Raw genomic sequence first — 20,228 nt, 5'->3', positions numbered from 1 at the left:
GGGTCTAGCGGCGGCAGCGGCGGCTGCCCCTGGGAGGGGCTCCGGGGAGCGGAGGCTGCTTGGGCTAGTGCCCAGGAGAGTGGTTTGCCCTGAAGAGAGATGCCCCCCGGTAATGCGCACCGATCACTAAAGGAGCCAGTGAGCGAGTTAGGCCATTTAGCAGGAGCCCTGTGGGTCCCAGGGTATTAGCGAAGCAACATCTTGTACTGGGCCAACGTGGTGGCTGGAAGCATCTCTCTCTCACCAACAGAAATTGGGCCCATAAAAGCTATGACCTCACCCACCTTGTCTCCGAAGTATTCCTAGGAATATAGAAATTGCCATATCATCATAGGCAGCGCATGCATCCAGCTGGGGGAGACTAGCCCCCAGCCCCGGCTCTTCCAGGTAAGCCCCCTTCCACCCCCCACCATGGACACCGGCCACTGCCCCAGGCTAGCACCCCCAGCCCTGGTGTGGCCCTAGCCACAGAGGGCCGGGTGGCACAGCCCCAGCCCAGGCGTGCCAGGAGGGCGGATGGCACGGTCCCACCTCCAGAGAGTTGGGTGGGTAGGCAGCAAGCACTGCCCCAGTCACTGCACAGGGGAATGGAGAAGGGTGGGCCAGAGCAGGAGGGGGCTAGGGGCAGAGCATTGGCGGGGCCACACCTGGCTGTTTGGGAAGGCACAGCCCCCCCCTCCCCCCATGATACCCGCCGCCCATGCATACCATGTCAGACTAAACGATGATTCACCTAGTCCAGTGTCCTGTATCTGATGGTGGCCCCCAGAAACCCGGCTAAAAGCAACTATGGAATAACCTAATCACAGGGAAAGTTTCTTCTTAAGCCCCTTTAGTTAGAGGTTGTTGTGTGCCCTGAAGCATGAGGGTTTAGATCCCTTCCAAAACTTTGAGGTTTTTTGTTTGTTCAGTTTGGTTAAATCCCTACTATGGTAGAACCAGTGGCGTAGCCAGGTTCCAAGTGAAGGGGGAGCAAACATAAAAAAGGCGCCCCCCTTGGCTCCTCCTCCGGCCGCTCCGCACCCCCCCCCTTGGCTGGCACTCGCCCCCCCCCCACACTCCTCCGGCCACTCTGCGGCCATGCTGCGCCCCCCCCCCCTCGGAGGGGGGCGGGTGCAGGGAAGGAGTGGTGGGAGGGCGCTGCTCGCTTCTCCCAGGACCTGGGGGGAGCGGAGCAGTGGGGTGGATAGCAGCTGGCAAGATCCCCTCTCCCCGGCAGCTTCCTGCTTCCCTCAGCCCGGGCAGCCCAGCATTTTTTTTTCAAAAGCGGCGCCTGCCGGGCCAGCGCTGGGCTCCTGCAAGCAAGGGGGGGGGCAGGCAGCACGGCCGGACTCCGGGGGAGCCATGGGGGGGGGTTGGCGGGCGCGGCCGGAGGAGCGAAGGGGCTGGCTCCTCGGCCATCGCGCCCCACACTCAGCGTGGCCCCAACGTCGCCGCGGCCGCCTCCTGCGGCAGCTCAGGGCTCAGCGGCCAAGCACTCCGCACCTGGCAGGCAGATCCCCTCTCCCCGGCAGCTTCCTGGCATGTTGTCCCCGCCTCTTGCTAATGCTGGGCTGCCCGGGCCGAGGGAAGCAGGAAGATGCCGGGGAGAGGGGATCTACTCGCCAGCTGCGGAGCGCTCTGCCGCCGAGCCCTGAGCCGCCGCAGGTGGCGACCGCGGCAATGTTGGGGCCACGCTGAGCTTGGGGCACGATAGCCAAGGAGCCGGCCTCTTCGCTCCTCCGGCCGCCCCCGCCACTCCCGCCCAATGGCTCCTCTGGAGTCCGGCCGTGCTGCCCGCCCACCCTTGCCTGCAGGAGCCCAGCGCTGGCCCGGCAGGCGCCGCTTTTGAAAAATGTGCTGAGGGGAAGCGGCTGCTTCCCCTGAACCCCGCTAGCTACGTTCCTGATAGAACCTCAGAGGTACGAACACCAGATATACAAACTGACCAGTCAACCACACATCTCATTTGGACCTGGAAGTACACAATTAGACAGCAGCAGAGACAAAAAAATAATAATACAGTACTGTGTTAACCATAAACTACTTAAAAAATAAAAAGGGAAAGCAGCATTGTTCTCCTGCATAGGAAAGTTTCAAAGCTGTATTAAGTCAATGTTCAGTTGGCAACTTTTGAAAGAACAACCATAACGTTTTGTTCAGAGTTACGAACAATCTCCATTCCTGAAGTGTTTGTAACTCTGAGTTTCTACTGTACTATTATCAGAGGGGTAGCCGTGTTAGTCTAGATCCGTAAAAAGCAACGGAGAGTCCTGTGGCACCTTTAAGACTAACAGATGTATTGGAGCATAAGCTTTCGTGGGTGAATATGCATGCGTCTGACGAAGTGGGTATTCACCCACGAAAGCTTATGCTCCAATACATCTGTTAGTCTTAAAGGTGCCACAGGACTCTCTGTTGCTTTTTACTGTACTATTATAATTCTGGATAGTCCTGCAAACTATTAAAGGTATGATTTGACAAAGCATGCATCAATCTACTCTGTTTTGACCCATTCCCTATCCTAAAAAGATCATGAAGAGCATATGGTATGAATATCATAATATTACATGTCTGCTTTGATTAACTAAACAATTGGTTCAATGCTCCTTACAACATTGAAAGAATGGCAGGCAAAGTAGGTGGACTTGAGGAATACGATTCAATTGTATTTTGTAAACTTCTTGTATTTCCTCTAACACAAATCTTAGTCTTTAGGCTCTGGTCACTAAATTACTTATCTATTTTACTTAAACTTTTTCTCAATGAGTTGAAATACAACTTTTATTGTCAACCTGTCTCTGATATCTAGCCATCAGCTCATGCTAAAACAGAGCTCTTCATCTTCTCCCCACCCCAAGCTCTCTCGCCCTCCTTTCTTGATCATTGTGGACTATACCACCATCCTGCCTGCCACTCATGCCCATAACCTGGGTATTATCTTCAACTTGGAGCTCTCCTTATGGCCTCACATCTTGCAAATTCTTTCTGCATAACATCTCTAAGTTACAGCCTCTCTTATTCATCCATATAACTAAAACTCTCACCCAGGCTCTTATCATCTTGTATCTTTATGCTGTGGAAGCAGAGAAAGAACTGTCATGCATTGCATCCCCTTCCTGTCAGTTCTTTCTCTGCTTCCACAATGCAAACAAACAGGTATCTTATCTCACCTGATCGGAGCAGTTGCTGCAAAAGCCTGCTTCCCTTGTTCAGTTTTAGCTCTTAAAAATTATTTTCACTGAGTGAAGGAAATGTTTGCAGTCTGCTCTGGATAAAGGTCAATCTGAATATGTTGGTGCCAAGTTATGAACACATTTGTGGCAAACTAGTGTCACTGCCTTCACTTGAAGAGACCTTACCAATTAAGATGATTATAGAGGTCACAATGATGGAACCTAAGCTCACAAGAGAGCACAAATTTGCACAATTTATTATACAAAAACATGTCCAGCCTCTGCAGTAGCACCCCAGAAAACATTCAATATTCCCGTAGCTCCAGGTGAGTAACTGAATTACTGAACTGCCTGCTTCCTTGCAAACTTATTCAGACACAAACTTGGGTCTACCATTAAGAGAATAAAAATCCGTCTTTCCTAAAGCTAACAGAACAATCTACTCAGATTCCAAGATAGCTACCTAGCCCAGGACATAGCCAGCTGCTCTTTTGGGGCTTGATGTGGTGAGATACTAAACTCTCCCAATTCAAATCCAGTGAAGGCAATAGCATTTACAGATGGTTAGCAGCATCTCACAGGACCAGGTTGTACATCATTAATATCAGTTTCTGTAATATTGCAGGTGAGCTAAAAGCTACAATTTTAGTCTTAATTTAATTTAATTTCTACTTCCTGGAGAAACATCACCATGTTAAGGTCAGACTACAGTGATTACAGGTTAGGGGCCTGTTGCACTCTTGCTGGCATAGGGAAATGTGAATAACACTTTCCTGTGCCAGCCTGATCTACTTCAACACAGTGGGGGGAGGGGGCTCACCCAAAGGATGGCATGGGTTGGCCACTTGCCTCCATTGGGGTTTCTGCTTTAATTTCCAACAGGACTCGTCCAGTGTACGTTACAGAAGAAGTGCAAAGAATCAGCACACACCCTGGCTGCCCTATTTATGCCCTCTCCCTGGCAGCACCTCTCTACCTTGACAACTGCTGACTAATATCAGTAGAGCAATAAGCAAGAAAAGGTGTGCATTAATAAGCTGTTGGTACAAGCCCCAAGTGTATTGTGCAGCATAATGCTGAAGGACAAGTGACTTCACTCATTAGGGACGTACACCAGGACAGCTTCCTAATGAACTCCCTGGTGTGGCTTATTGCTGCTAGAGAATGGCTCATTAGTTTCGTTTGGGGAGCCAGACACACTATAGAACTCACTTATACAAAGGACCAGGGGAGCCCAAACCTAACTATGTTCAGAGCACAATGCAAAAGCCCCCTTTTGGTGCCAATCTTTTCACAATTACAAAGCAGAAGAAGCTAGTACTCCTCATGAATAGAGTAAAAAAACTGATGGACAGAAGGGAGGGAAGAAAATTGCAGCTGCCTTCCAGGAAAATGGCTTTTTGTTTGTTTTTTTTAAAACCAGTACTCACTGTTGTATGTTACAATCCACCCTCAAATGCAAGAAATTTCCAGTTGGACCGATGGGATTTTAAGGCTCTAAAACAGTAGATGGCAGTTTTCATTCCAGAAAGGGAAGTTCTTGTGATTATTATGCATTTCATGGCTACTTACTATATCAGGAGGTGCTTGACAGATTAGATTCATAGATTCTAGGACTGGAAGGGACCTCGAGAGGTCATCGAGTCCAGTCCCCTGCCCGCATGGCAGGACCAAATACTGTCTAGACCATCCCTGATAGACATATATCTAATCTACTCTTAAATATCTCCAGAGATGGAGTCTTCTTGTTTCCCTTTATTCCTGTAGCTAGTTTGAGCTCATTTTGTGCCTTTGCCTTTCTAATCTTGCCCCTGCATTCCTGTGTTGTTTGCCTATATTCATCCTTGTAATCTGTCCTAGTTTCCATTTTTTATATGACTCCTTTTTATTTTTTAGATCATGCAAGATCTCGTGGTTAAGCCAAGGTGGTCTTTTGCCACATTTTCTATCTTTCCTAACCAGGAGAATAGCTTGCTTTTGGACCCTTAATAGTGTCCCTTTGGAAAACTGCCAACTCTCCTCAGTTGTTTTTCCCCTCAGTCTTGATTCCCATGGGACCTTACCTATCAGCTCTCTGAGCTTACCAAAATCTGCCTTCCTGAAATCCATTGTCTCTATTTTGCTGTTCTCCCTTCTACCCTTCCTTAGAATTGCAATTATGATTTCATGATCACTTTCACCCATTAGATTACATGCTGGCCTTCATTTTCCTTGCAGGAGCTCTTAGGAAATGCAAATTGCAAAGAAGGGGAAGGAATTTTGCACTATGTTTGCAGTAAAGCCTTTCTCTGGGGATTCTACCAGAGAGGGCAACTTTAACTTGCCGCCAGAGGCAGGGCCGACTCCAGGGTTTTAGCCACCTCAAGCAGCCAAAAAAAAAAAAAAAAAAAAAAGCCGCGATCGTGATCTGCGGCGGCAATTCGGCGGGAGGTCCTTCACTTCTAGGCAGAGTGAGGGACCATCCGCCGAATTGCCGCCGAATACCTGGACGTGCCGCCCCTCTCTGGAGCAGCCGCCCCAAGCACCTGCTTGACAAGCTGGTGCCTGGAGCTGGCCCTGGCCAGAGGTCTGCCATGTCAGCAGAGGCTGTCTCAAGGGAGCAATGAATCAGCACATTCCCTAGCCAGCCTAGTCATGGCCTTTACTCAGTAAGCACTGCCTTCTTCTGAGGGTTGTGCTTGCCAGTTGCAGGCCCGCCCCCACTACCATCACCTCTCAGAACAGGGGATGTTAGTGTCGTGCATAGGCGGCAGATAGAAGAGGCCAGGGGGTACTTGTAACCCTGGGACTTGGGTCCTCTGCCCTTGGGCTGGTGCTGATGCCCTGCCGTTGGAGGATGGTGGCCACTTGCTGGACCAGACGTCGTAGCTGTTCATGTTGTTGAGTAGCCAACTCCCAGATAAGCTGTTATTGCTGTTGTAGTTGCGCAGCCTGCTGTTGCTGATGGGTGGCCATCTGCTGAAACAACTGCTGTTGTTTTAACTGCTGCTGCGCGGCCTGTTGTTGCTGACTGTCAGCCAGCCACTTTAGCGGCTTGTCTATCTCCATAGCTCCCCCACTCTTGTTCCCTCCCTGCTTTTGAGGGTCTCTCTCTCCCCTTCTCCTTTTTCCTTTTCTTGGTCTTCACACACACTTTTTAGCTATCTGCTGGTGCATGTGGTCATTCTGGGTACTCTGGCTAAAGTCCACAGTTCTGCTAGCCTCGCGCCCGAGATTCACCAAAATTTAGCTGTGTTCCCAGGACCATAAAGCAGTACACTTTACAAAAGGCTTGTTCTGTTTTGGTGTACATTGCAAACACAGACGGCTCTCAGATGGTGGGTTTGCAGCTCAGTGGTCAGAAGACAATGGAATGGTTAACACTGACTCACCGAACTGCTGCTGTATGCCAAGCGGGTTGGCTTCCATTTTCAATTGAGTCGGTTGGAGACTGTTGAGATAGAGAGGATAAAGGAAGTTGACCCATGGGATTATTGGACACTTTTGGTGGACTCCCAGGACCCAATTCAGGCATGGCTGTGGCTACACTGCAAAGCAATAGGCCTCAAACCCTCCTGGCTTGACATGGGCTCAGAACCTCCAGCCCTGCAGGGTCCAAGCCCAAGTCTGAGAGATTTGTTAATAGATGGAATGGGGGGAAAGGGGGTTTTGGGCTCAAGCCTTAGTCTGAGCCCAGGCTTACATTGCAGTGTAGACATACCCATAGATTCCAAGGCCAGAAGGAACCATTGTGATAATCTACTCTAACCTCCTATATAACACAGGCCATTGAACTTCCCCAAAATAATTCCTAGTGCGGATCTTTTAGAAAAACATCCAATCTTTATATTAAAATTGCCAGTGATAGAGACTCCACCACAATCCTTGGTGAGTTGTTCCAATTTCCAGTCTGAATTTATCTGGCTTCAACTTCCAGTCGTTGGAGCATGTTATACCTTTCTCTGCTAGTTTGAAGAGCCCATTGGAAGCCTCATCTGAGATCAGTGTGGACCTGCCCATGGGTAAGGAGAGCAGTGAAGACTGTCTTTCTCTCTGGAAACTGAGAACCTTCCCTTTGTTGCAGTGTCAGCTTTCAGCAGCCCTGGAGCAAGAATTCTGTAGTCACGTTGTAAACCTGAGTCTGATGTATGAGTCATGGCCGTAGTCAAGCTTAAACATTACTTGGCTTGCCATCCAACTGGACAGCTTTAATACATATTAGTGGGTTACATAACATATTTTAAGAAAGTTAAGGCTGATATATTTTTTAACAAATTGGAGGAGGCAGGGGGATGAGAGAGTTTGCCCAGACCTAAAAAACCCCAAACTCTGTATCAAAACAGAGCATTTGTTTGCTGGAGTCATTTTCAGGTTATTTTTTACAATATATCAGTTTCCCTAGATTCACTCATAGTACCACTAAAAACACAAAACACTATGATAGTTGAAACATTGACTAAAAACCAACTTCCAAAACATAAAGCTTCCCTACAGAAAAGGTCTGAGAGAAACTGCAACATACTCAGAGGGCCATCAAACTCAGACTTTGCTGGACCAAGCAGGGGAGAACCAAATTCCTGAGCTGTGGACATTCCGCTGCCCCAGCCATCTAATATACTACGCGGGGGGTCTGCCAGCTTAAGTTTAAGTAGGATCTCAAATGCCTTAGCACACACAGAGAGGCCAGGATTCAAACATTAAAGGGCTTCATCATTCAAAACTAACACTGTTTAAATGATGAACTGAATTATTTTGTGAGTAGAAATAAAATAATTGACCACCATACTGTTCAAGACTCACTGGAAGAAGGAATGTATATTTCCTGCATATTGATAGGAGAATAGACTCCTGAGGAGAATATTAACCAATATTGGAATTTACCAAAATTGGCTCAATAAATCTGAGAATGTTAAAAAGGTTTCTAAATATTTTGTGCAGAAATATGGAGTTTTCCCATTATTACTAGACTGAAAAGGGAAAAATGCTTAAACAAAGAAAACTGATATATCAAGATAAATCAATAAGAGTTCCACTCCCTGCATCTGAAAGGATAAAGCAGATCAAAACCCCTGGAGCTACTAAACATCTCTAGCACTTAAACCAAATTCTCTGCCTAAGATATGATAAATAAAAAAGAATGCAGCAAGCAACTCATAATTCTGTCAGAGTGCTCCGTTATGTAGTTTGAAGCCATAGAGTGTAAAGAAAAGCAGATGACATTGCCAAGAAAATACTCCTATCTGGTAAACATGCACCAATTTAACAGGAGATACAAGAGAAGGTTTTTGTTGATTTTTCGGAAAATATTTTGCTCTACATAACATATTTTACAACCCTGGGCTCACTCCATCAAATAAAACGTACAGATATCTTAGAAGGAATGCACATAACAATAAAAATGTTGAGATCATTTTGTAGGGGGGAGGAAAGAAATGCTATAAGGGGAATAAGATGCCAAGACATTATTCACCTTTTATCCCTGAAAGCATTTTTTTAGATGGAGGCATTCTGAAGGCTTATTTCAATAAGAAATAGCCCTTGCAGCTGCTGACCCAAATAAACCTTTTTGGCTCTGCAGTCGTGAAGGATTACTTGTGATTTCCAGTGGGAATTTTAAAATTTCCCAGCTTTCCAATAGTCCTGAAAGACCATATTAAGTATTGCCCACCTCCCACTTCTCCAGAATGGAATCTTTGGGCCATATTCTGATCTCAGTTGTAAGTGCAAAGTAGCTCCCTTGGAATCAGGAGAATTCCATTGGCTTTACATCAGGGTAACAGAGATCAGAATCTGGATCCTTTACTCTACCTTATCCGGTTGCCATGTATGATGCTCCAGGAGATGGAGGTAAAAAATGAAATCCTGTCTGAAGATGTTGCTAAGGAGGGGATAGCCTGGAGCACAGTAGATTGCATTTTCCATTACTGACACCAATTTTCTACGTGTAGTCTTTTGGAGCTACAGAAAAATAAATAAAACATTGGGAGAAATAACCAGTGCAATGGAATAAGTTGCAAAGGTTTATAGAGTCATCATTAGGTAAATATAGCCAGCTCAGTAAAGGGACAAAACATGTGAACTGTCCAAGCACCAAGTAGGTATGATGGAAAAATCTGTAAAACACCTTGTCTGTTTAGTCTACACACCTCTTCCACCAAAGGCAGGGATAAGATAGGATGGTGATCAACATGCTATGCTAGTGCTGTAAGAGAGACAAGGGCCAGATTCACATGTGGAGGGGATCAACCTCTTCCTGCAGTGAAAGGTGGAGGAGGTCAGCTGCCTTTTCAGTATCATTACCCTGTGCTAGGACCTTGTGGGCAGGAAAAGGCAGGGACTGGGCGGAATGGGAGCAGGATGTAGGCTGCATTGAATTGGGTAAGGGAAAGGTAACAACCCAGGCAGCACTATCTATCACTATGATATCTGACCCTGAGAAACATTTACTCTTCTTTCATTTTTAATTAACAGGTTAAACATTCATATAAAGATGGAACTGTTCATTAGGAACACAGCCCTGAGTATGTGGTAAAGGCACAGTTACTAAATACATGCTATTTTCTTTCCTTTTTGTGAATAATAATGTGCAAGGTAACTTACCAGAAGTACATTTATGATGATGAAAGGCTAGATTCTGTGACCCTCACTCATACACATGCAGGACCATTGATTTCAGTGGCACTAGTCAGGGAGGAAGATGCTACTCAAGATGAATCATAGACTATAGTTTGGTTCAGATGAAGACATTTCTTAATTTGTATTATAATATGGAGATCTGTACTGCTCCCATTAGGACTTGGGTCCTACAGTGAGCTCATTCGGGTGCCATGCGGAGTCCATATAGTCAAGGGGACTCTGTACCGAGTTGATTGCAGGACTGGGGGCTTGAGTAGTTTCTGTGCTTTTCTCTTCCCCTTAGCATGCGGCAAGTAGGCATTGAATCACAAGACAAATAAACTCGAATTTGCTTGCTTTCTTACTCTGCTTAATAGTTGCCCTTTATGATCCTCCTGGTAATGTAGGCAAAGCTTGTATGGACATAAGAAAAAAAAGAACACTTTGACCTTAAACCTGAACTATTTTGCTTGATAAATTGAATTAACTGAATTTCCATATGGTTTTGTAAAATCAATTAATTTTTTTTAAAAATTACCCTGCCTAGAATGAGGCCTGTAAGAGGAAAATATTTAAGCAAAATTTTCCAAGTCTGTCACTGCTGCCCCTGCAGCCACTAATCTGCCCATGCTGCTATGACACCGCTGGATTTGTACTTCCAGAAATGTGCCTCTTGTCAATCACTGAAAGGAAGAACTGCTCCCAGGTGAGGACAAGACAGAGAAACTAATACCTTCCAGGGCAGCAGGAGCTGGCTTCCTTAATATTAAAAACATGATTTAAACATATGAGTATGACTTAAAGAGAAAAGGAAAGAACAGAAAGAAAAAATGTTATGTACACACAAACAAACTAGAATCAGAGCTTCTATAATGAGGGAAGGGAGATGAACAGAAGGGTTCATGAAGTCCATGTAGGACCTTGCTATTCAGATCTCATTTACCTGAGAAATGCTAAGGTCAGGGTGGGGACTGTCTCTTTATTATGTTGCCTTGTCTACACTACGGGGATAAATTGACCTAAGTTATGCAACTCCAGGTACGTGAATAAATGTATTACCGACTGCGGTGTCTACACTGTGCTGCGTTGATGGGAGAGTGATTTGTGGTCTATTTAGCAGGTCTTCACTAGACCCGCTAATTTGACCCCCGGTGCATCGACTGCTGCAGTGTCGATCCCCGGTAAGTGTAGCCATCCCCTGTGTGTGTAGTGTACCTATCATAGTGGGACTCCAGTCTTGGTTGGGTGCCTTTAGTACTATAACACAAACAAATAACTAATACAATTATGGACTTTTGATATGGAATTTTCTTTTATTATGGACTTTTGATATGGAATTCTTCACTTCAGGAGCTGCTAGTCACAAATTTCAGTGCATGAAATAAGACAAACAGTGGGCATAGCTATAAAATTTAAAATGAAAACTAAACCACACACTACAGTATATCTAAGCCCTGAACTAAATGTTCTTTAACAAATGACTCCACAATCTAAAGAGATTAAGAGGAGTATTAGCACTACTGTAGGCTTTGTCTGCACTAAAATCTTTTACCCACCTCCAATTGCTTTCTGCAGAATTTAAGCATTCTTTTCAAATAAAGTGCCTAACTCTTCCTGCAAAAACAAAACAAAAACCTCTCAAAAGTCACTTGGTGCAGTGTTGTCTTCCTAAATCTTCACAGACAATCTTCACACAGACAAATCTGTCAAAAGTCCTTTTTGGGAGAGACAACAATTAAGTTCTAGCGCTGGGAGAATGCTTATATTAGAGGCGATTAAGTATGATCTGCTAAAAATATGGCTTTATAACGAAAAGCTAAGATACGTTTACTTACTTAAAACAAGCAGACCATTATTAGATGCTAAAAGAGTGCTTTTTACATACAGCTTGTAGCAACTGATGAAACCTTTGTTTTTATGTCCTCGTATCTTAGAAAGGCATCAAGCTGCATTTTGAAATGTTTAGTATGTTCAAAGAATTTGCAATAATATTTAAGGGTGAAATTCACCTCTGTGCAGAGGGACAGCAAAACGCTTGTGTGTCACTTAAGCACTCATAACTTAGGTATTATGTAGACTTATGCTGAGCCTCTGAACAAAGATGAATATTGCCCCACAAGAGCAGTGGGCCTATGCAAGGTCCTAGTCAACAGTGATGTCCTAAAGGTGCCAGTCATCCCACAGCAAAGAGGTACCTCTGTTTACCTTAGGTTTATACATATTTCCTACTCTGCACCCATATAAAGTGAGGATGGGACCAGTCCCGAGTTTTCCAAAGTGCTTTCTCTGAGTGCTCAGCAGAGAAACCAAGTGCATCATGTAGCTTTGAGACCAAGGTCTTGGTTACACACACACACACAGTTGACAATACAAATTATAATGAGCTGCATCAGCTGCAAATATCAAGGTCATTCATGACTAAGAGTTCCAAAACTTGACTTTTCTATTTTGAGCAAAATGGAGCATGCGGTTTCCATGGTTTCACCCAAAATATGTGCTGGGTTTTTATTGTTCCAGAGCCTTGAAATCCAATCATTTCAATAGAAAAAAAAGACATCAGACTACTATGGGTCATTAATTTGAATTTAAACACTCAAGCAGACTACATCTTCTCTGAATGGATTTATGAATCTCTACATTGTGATCATGCACAAAGACAGCTGTTATGATTATCCAATGTAAACTTATTTCTGGATATATTGTTCACTTGCACCTTTAATTTGTTGTACAGGATAGACTGTTCATGCACCAGAAATATCAAGCTTTTTAAGGTAAAAACTTTATTGGGAAGACATGGCAGCATTCAGTGATAGTGACCAGGGGCGGCTCCAGGCACCGGCGCAGCAAGGGCATGCCTGGGGCGGCAAGCCGCGGGGGCGGCCTGCCAGTCGCTGTAAGGGCGGCAGTCAGGCAGCTTTCAGCGGCATACCTGCGGGAAGTCCGCCAGTCCCGCGGTTTCGGCAGCAATCCTAAAAGAATGGAAAAGTCATATCAAAGCCCTCTGCGTTACTGAGAGGGGGCTCCCAATTTCAATAATAATCTCCTTAGCAGTACTAACAAAACAGTACTACACAAAGAAGATATGGCTATGTGTCTTCCTCTATGTTTGTACTGGGGCCCAGTTTCTGACTGGGGCATTTGGATATTACTGCAATAGAATGATAAATACATAAAAGAATAATATTGAATATTTCTAGAGGAAAATATTTTTGAAACAATGGTTGGTTAGTCTGAGGAATAGACTCTTGGCACGTATAGAATGCCTGCCCTAAACTAGTCTATAAGGCCAAGACCCGGGCCTTCAAATCCCTCCTCAAGGCCCACTTCTATTTCCTGTGAAACACTATCAACTAATGATCGTTAGGAGCAAGGTCGGTGTAGATAATTATACTTATTTAAAAGTAAAAAAAATGGATTTTATGTTTCTTGTCTTCCCTAGATTGTGAGTTCTTTGAGGCAGGGAACTGTAACTTTGTTACATATTTGGAAAGTTCCTAGAACATTGCGGGCAATAACAGAAGCCCAATAAATAATAATAAGTGTCCTACAAGATCCAGTATGGTTAAAATAACCATCAGTAGTCACATAGGGTAGAATTCTGACTTTGTTGAAGTCAGTAGGAGTTTTGCCATTGATTTCAATGTGGCCAGGATTTCACTAATAGTATCTATTGCTCTATACACATATTGAACAGGACAGTGACTGTAGCAAGGAACATCCAGGCATTTTTTCACCATGATGGTGGTTTCTATCTATGTGCTTAGATGGGCCCATAACACTGTATTGTCTTAGGACCTCACAAACATTAACAAAACTTTATTCCGACAGCAAACTGAGGCAGTGAGAGATTACCATCTTGTCCAAGATCACACAGAAAGGTGGTGGCGATGGGGACTGAACTCAGGGCTCATAGTCTAATGCTTTATTACAAACCAACCATGTTTCAGTGATGGGATAGGACTGGCCCCTAATCCAGCAACTGCAAATGCTGCCTCCCACAGCATGTGCAACTCAACAAGGATTGCAGCAAGATGGTTGCTCTTGCAAGAAAGAATGGCAAATAGTTCTGCCCAGTACATTCAGCAGATCCCATGTATGGGCTGCCCTGTAAGGAAGTCTCTGGAACTGAGTGTGTTTTACTGTGCCTCTCAATGTGCCATTGCCCTCACTTTTCAAGCTTCTGCCTTAAGATCAGGATTTGGTACTTTATGTTAAGAGAATTCATGAGTGCACTTCTTTCTATTTAGGCGTTCTCTTCTACCTAAACGGTGCTTAAATATCACAGAGACAATGTGCCTGTCTGTGATATTTAAGCACCGTTTATGTAGAAGATATAGTATTTGGGCCTGATCCAAAGCCCACTGAAGTCACTGGAAACACTCACATTGCAACGAGCTTTAGATCAGGCACTACATAGTAAGGAACTTAGTGGTCTTATTAATTGCACCCAAAATACCTGAGATCAGCATATATACTAAATTAGGAAATGAGTCAGGTAATTCTTTAAATTTGTCTCTATAACTCCAGATTTTGTCAGTTCCTTCTGGGGTAGAATTTCTCCCTGTTAAGTCAAGCATGGCTATTGGTACACTGTAGCTAACTGATGTTGTCACCATTCAGTGTGAGGTGTGTTTGTGGTACTTTGCCATTTTCTAAGACTTATTCTTTTTTGCAACTGTAAAAGGCACAGAAAGCAATTTAAGCAAAGCTGAGGCAAGACTGAATTTATCTGAGAGCGAGGGGGGAAGCCGTAGTTCTAATGTGGAGAGTCTTTTTGAATATGTCAGGCCAAATATTTTAAAACCAACCTTCCCAGAATAATTTAGGGACCATGTTTTTGCTATCTGAATTCTGGCCAGTGAGAAAGAAGGTAGTTGTTGCCATCTAGATATCATTGGCTGTTTGTTTTATAACCATACTGTGGATGGTTACTTAACCTAAATCAGATTATAATTTAGTTGCAATGTATGTATACCAGGCCAAATCCTAACATTCTCGCTGAAAGTCAAAGGGAATTCAGACTGAAAAAAAACTGAGTAAAGATTTCAAGATTGGTCCCCTCTTTACCTTACCTGGATATTCTCCAGCTAATCCTATATCCTGCAGGTTTATATATTGTTGATTTATTTCCAATATAGGTGGTTTTGAAGTCATAGGGATTTTAATCCTAAAAGGAACATCACTTGTACACAGTATCTCATGTTATTTTGAAATTGATATGGCCAGAAATCCTAAATTTGTGAAGAAAAAGAGGTTAGAAGGCTTTGTTTTTTCCTGGTTCTCCCCTATGCACGGCTAGCAGCACTGGAAGTTAGGCAGAAGGGCTGCACAGCACATAGAAGTCTCCAGGAGGAATTCTGTCTCCCAGGCAGTGCTCCTACTACATCACCTTGAAGAGGATATAGCATACTTCAGACCCATGACCCTATGCTCACCCTTTTTTAGGCATCGAGCACTGAGGTTTGGGCTGGAGTGCATTGGGAAAAGGAAATCTCTTTGTACTCTTCCCCATCTTGTTCACCCAGAGAAGCTGGCCAGAATCTGGCCCTAACTGACAAAGGATGAGATGACAAAATCAGTTATAACAAGGGGAGGTATAAGTTACATAATGCAGTATTGCAACCAGTATGATAAAGATCCTGGCAGCCCGAGATCCAAACTTCTTGAATACCATAAAAATATGACTATTCAACTCAGTGTGATTTTTATTTTTATTTTTATTTACTGTTTAAGTATATACAGTATATGGTTAATTCAGAAAATATTATCAGTCTTTATATGCTTCAGACCAACTGAGTTTGATAAACTTCATGGAAAATACAATGTATAATACATTAAGAGTAGAACTAAGCAAATAACTGGATGCTTCCACGTTCTAATGCAAAATAAATAAAGCTATGGAAGGATTATCACCAGACCGGTTGCTAGTTAAAGCTAGATTTCCAGCAGTCCTTTATGGACTTACAGAAAAGAAACTGTTTCAGTGCTAGTCCAGCTATACTCAAAGTAATGTGATGTGATATAGGCAGTAACCAAGGGGTATGAGAAAATCCCTGATTATGTTTGTCTTAACAAAGGAAAAAGCAAGGATTTATTATGGGGAATTACCATCCAATATTGCTTCTAAATATGGATGGCAAGATTGCAGCAAAAATCTTCTCATTGGAATCAACACATTTCCACAATTTGTCATGGAAACTCAGCAGATTTTATGAAGGGAAGGTTAGTAGCAGAAAATGCCAGGACAATAATGAATCTAATGCATTAGGCACAATTATCTGAATGTCCCACAGTCTGACCTATTTTAGATGCACTTACATTTTGGACAATGTTCTTAGAAATCACTTCCCCTCTCCCCCACCCCCCGCAATTGCAAATAGCTCTCTCAGCTCTTTCTTGCTATGCCCATACAGTACATCATTCAGGAAACAAGGTTTTGCTGGATTTGCACACCAAAAAAATGTATACGTTTGGCTTTTTCAGTATGAACTGCTGGCTATGGCAAAAATTGCTTTTTTCATCACTAATCCTATCCCACAACAAAAAGAAAATCTACACTGCCTAGAATTTATCTACATAATAGTCCAAGAGAGAATTAAAATTATATATATGTATACACACCTTACGGAAAAAGAAGAGAACATCAAGTACTGTTCTGCCACTCCCAGATCAGATCCTAATGTTTCCTGTGTCCCATGTCACCATTTCAGCAAGTGGTCTACAAGTACAGATTTATAATTAGTTGTATTAAAGCTCCCAGCAGCTACTGTTTTACTTTTACCTTCTAATTTTTGAAGTAAGTGTGTAAATGTTTAAGGATAGATTTTGCAAGAGTTCATGTTATGAGCCTAAGTAAGAATCCAGGTGTGTAAATCAATATGCACAGAAATTTAGAATTTTCCAAAAATGAAACCGAAAGACCTAGTTCAACTGAAAATTATAATATATAATGGATCCAGTTAACAGTATGACTTGCAATTGCTAGAGCTGGATGCTACTGGGACTAGATCTGGATATTCCTTGTTATTCAGAGCTGATGGTTAAGGCCCTGATTCAGCAAAGCACTAAGCACATGCTTAACTTTAAGCATATACTCAGTCCCATTCCTATTCACCAAAGTAATTAAACACATACCATTAAAGTCTATGAGACTTAAATATGTGCTAAAAAGTTAAGCTCATGCTTAAGTGATTTGCTGAATCAGGGCCTTAATCTGGGTCTATATAGATAAAGTCTCAGATTAATGCGAGGGCTTGTGTTCAAGGCCTCTGTGTCTACAATGTGTTTGCTATGCATCACCTCAGTGACAAATACAGAAAAAATAACTAAGCATGTGCAAATGTAGCTCAGATCCAGTTTTTAGACTGGAAGCTCTTTGGGAAAGGGATTCTGACTACCTCTATATTTGTATAGCCCATTTCGCAATAAGGCCCTGACCATGACTGAGATCTCTAAGTGTTACCATAATTAACAATAATTCGTAAAGTCAAAACCAATTGTCGTAAGTCGAATCAGGGTGTCAATCTCGTAAGTGCTGTTTGTCGTAGGTCGAATATCGTAAAGTCTCGGACTGCCTATAATAACAACATTGATAGTCAGTCAGTCACACTAACTTAGACCTGCAAATCTGGGGACTTACATTTGCTGCGCACTTTTATGTTCTAAAGTACACCTCTACCCCAATATAACGCTGTCCTCGGGAGCCAAAAAATCTTACCACATTGTAGGTGAAACCGCGTTATATCGAACTTGCTTTGATCCACCGGAGTGTGCAGCCCCGCTCCCCTGGAGCGCTGCTTTACCATGTTATATCCGAATTCGTGTTATATCGGGTCGCGTTATATCGGGGTAGAGGTGTATATTGAAAATACATTTGCCTGATAAATATATGGTTGTGTCTCTAGGCCTATATCATGAGCTTTGCAGTTCATGTGCAGCTCAGGCACATCTCTTTGTGAAATAAACCCAAAGAGCTGAGCTTAATTTAAACAAACAAAAAACCAAAAAACATGTTCCGCAGCTGCCAGTTTGTAGGCTGTAGCTCTTTGACTCCACAGCTGTGGAGCCAGGGCTGGATTAAGGCAGAAACTAACTAAGCTACAGTTTAGGGCCTTACAATACGAGGTGCCTCTAAAAAAGAAAAAACTGACTCCATTGCCAATTTTATCAAAATCGGTTGATAAATAAAGAAGATATGGGGAAAAAAAGATTCTCTCTAAATATAGACATTTTTGTTCAAATATGGCAAAGATATACACATCTGGCTATACAAATACCCTTGCCCTACCCTTACCCTTCACTAATTGTTCATTATTGACAGGCAGGAGGCCAGGGCTGAGAAAAAGACTATAATTGCTCTTGTAAAAATAGTATTTCTAGGAGTAAGTCTGCTATCAGTCTCCTAAGGCAGCGTTTTGTTGGCCAGCTGCTACTGGTAAAATTCTGACTGTGCTGTCATAACTATATATATATATATATATATATATATATATAAAAATAAAAATGAACAATCTCAGTGCCAATAAAATCAGGAAAAATGTGAGGTGGAGATTGCAGTGTCGTGAAGCAATCCTACCAAACTCATATTCATATGGGACTCATCCTAGGAGTGACGTCATGTACAGTGTCCCCATTGGCTAGTAATAGCAGGAAGGCCGCCATCTTTTGTTCACAGTCCAGCACACTCAGTCGCATAGTGCCTTCGCTCCTGTTTTTCTTTGTTTTCTTAAGTATCAGTGTGTTCTTTCTTCTTTTGATCTGTACATATGTACAATTGTGTATTTTAGTGCACACGCCACTTTCTGCTTCATTCGCTACCCATGCTTCACATGATTGAGTTTGCAGGTGATAGTCTTATGGACTTGGGTCGAGTGGAACTTGAGGAGGATACATTTGTGTTGGCTTCCCTCCGTCAGTTTTGGGAACCTTCACAGTAAATATCAGAGAGTGCTGATGAAAGGATAAACAGAGGATTTTGAGAGAAGTGAAGGAAGATATACACATATCAAAATATTCTGAGAACTCGATGAGCAAGTTATTTCAGACTATGTGCATATAATTTATAGGCTATTAAAGCCTTTAATATTCATTATATTTGCCTGAATAGAAGCTGATTTTTCTCACTTTCTCAATGCTTGTCTAGAGATTACCAATCTTTTTTTGGTAAATTATTTCTCTCTCTTTCGCGCATATAGCTTGTTGTCACTCTGTGTGTCCAAGATGTTTACTCAAGATTAATTGGTGGTCCTGGGAGAGACAGAGGACAGAGAAGCGAACTCTAAGAGAAATGTCTGCCTAGAAAATGCTGCAAGAAAAGCTATCTGCCCTAAGCATTGTGCATCGAAAGTGACAAACTCCATAGCTTATCATTTAAGAACATCAATGAATTTGCTCTCCAAAAAAATCATGATAGAAAATGTTCTAAATTGTATTAATGTATTAAAATTAATGTGATATGCAAACAGACATACTGCAGCTTGTACTGCTTCCATTAAGTAAGCTTGTCTATGTAACTGCTTTTGTGTAGCTTTAGATATAAACTTTTCATATCTACTAATTAAGAAATCATAGATGAAAATGTTAATTTGAAACTATTTTATAATGCAAACAGGCATATTGCAAGACATGTTTTAGTTAGATTATTATTCTAGTTTTATAACTTTGCCTTTGTATATATGCAAATATAAAGTTTTCGTGTTTATATATTCAATGTCCTTTCCGTGAAAATATATATATTTTTTTAAATTATGGTATGGGGCCTCTTACACTTGACAGAGTTTAGGGCCTCAGAATGTCATAATCCAGCCCTGTGTGGAGCATATGCCATTCACAGAAGACTAAATTGTTTTGTCAGCCATAGAATATGCCTTTGCAAACACTCTTAAGAGCAATAAAGTGTTTATTTATTGGCCTTTTTTATGGATCTGAGGCTGCCCAGGACTTTATGATCTTCACTATACTGAATTCCAGGACTGCTCAGGACTTCACTATATTATGACTAGAGATACAACTCAGCTTTTTCCTCTCCAAAGGCCTGATCCAAAGCCCACTGAAGTCAGTGCTGTCACTTGATAGCGCCTATCACCTGGGATAAAGGAGAATCGCTTTTAGATTTAGCAATATTTTCTTTTTTATTATATTTTACTTTAAAGCCTTATGGGTAAAATCCTGATCTCAGCATACAAGTGTAGGAATTAGGCTGTGCATTTGGGATCCTGGCAGGGGCTCCAATCATCACCTGTCTCGGCCAAACTCTAGAGCCACTGTTAAAGTCTGGGCCTGCATTACCGTTCATGGCTCCTGCAGTCCCCTCCATGTGTGGAAATGTCAGGGCGATTCTCACAGTTCCAGGCCCGCCAGCCTGACCTGCATTCCTCTCCATCTCATCTCCATCCAAAATCTCCTTTATATGTTGGGACTTAGGAAGCCCCAGTGGAAGAGAGTTATAATAATAATATATTGAGATATCCTATCTCCTAG

At 42.8% G+C, this 20,228-nt stretch overlaps 1 long non-coding RNA gene across 1 annotated transcript; it reads left to right on the top strand.

The window, feature by feature from the left end:
* Window positions 1-33: 33 nt before the first annotated feature.
* LOC128833196 (uncharacterized) lies at window positions 34-19,658 on the top strand. Its single transcript, XR_008444129.1, has 2 exons — window positions 34-387; window positions 18,944-19,658. It is a non-coding gene; the product is annotated as an uncharacterized LOC128833196 (long non-coding RNA).
* Window positions 19,659-20,228: the final 570 nt, after the last annotated feature.

The sequence above is a fragment of the Malaclemys terrapin genome, chromosome 2 (assembly GCF_027887155.1).
Source record: "Malaclemys terrapin pileata isolate rMalTer1 chromosome 2, rMalTer1.hap1, whole genome shotgun sequence".
Classification (NCBI taxonomy): domain Eukaryota; kingdom Metazoa; phylum Chordata; order Testudines; family Emydidae; genus Malaclemys; species Malaclemys terrapin.
Note: the sequence above shows the minus strand (reverse complement) of the source record. Positions and strands in the feature narration are given on the sequence as shown.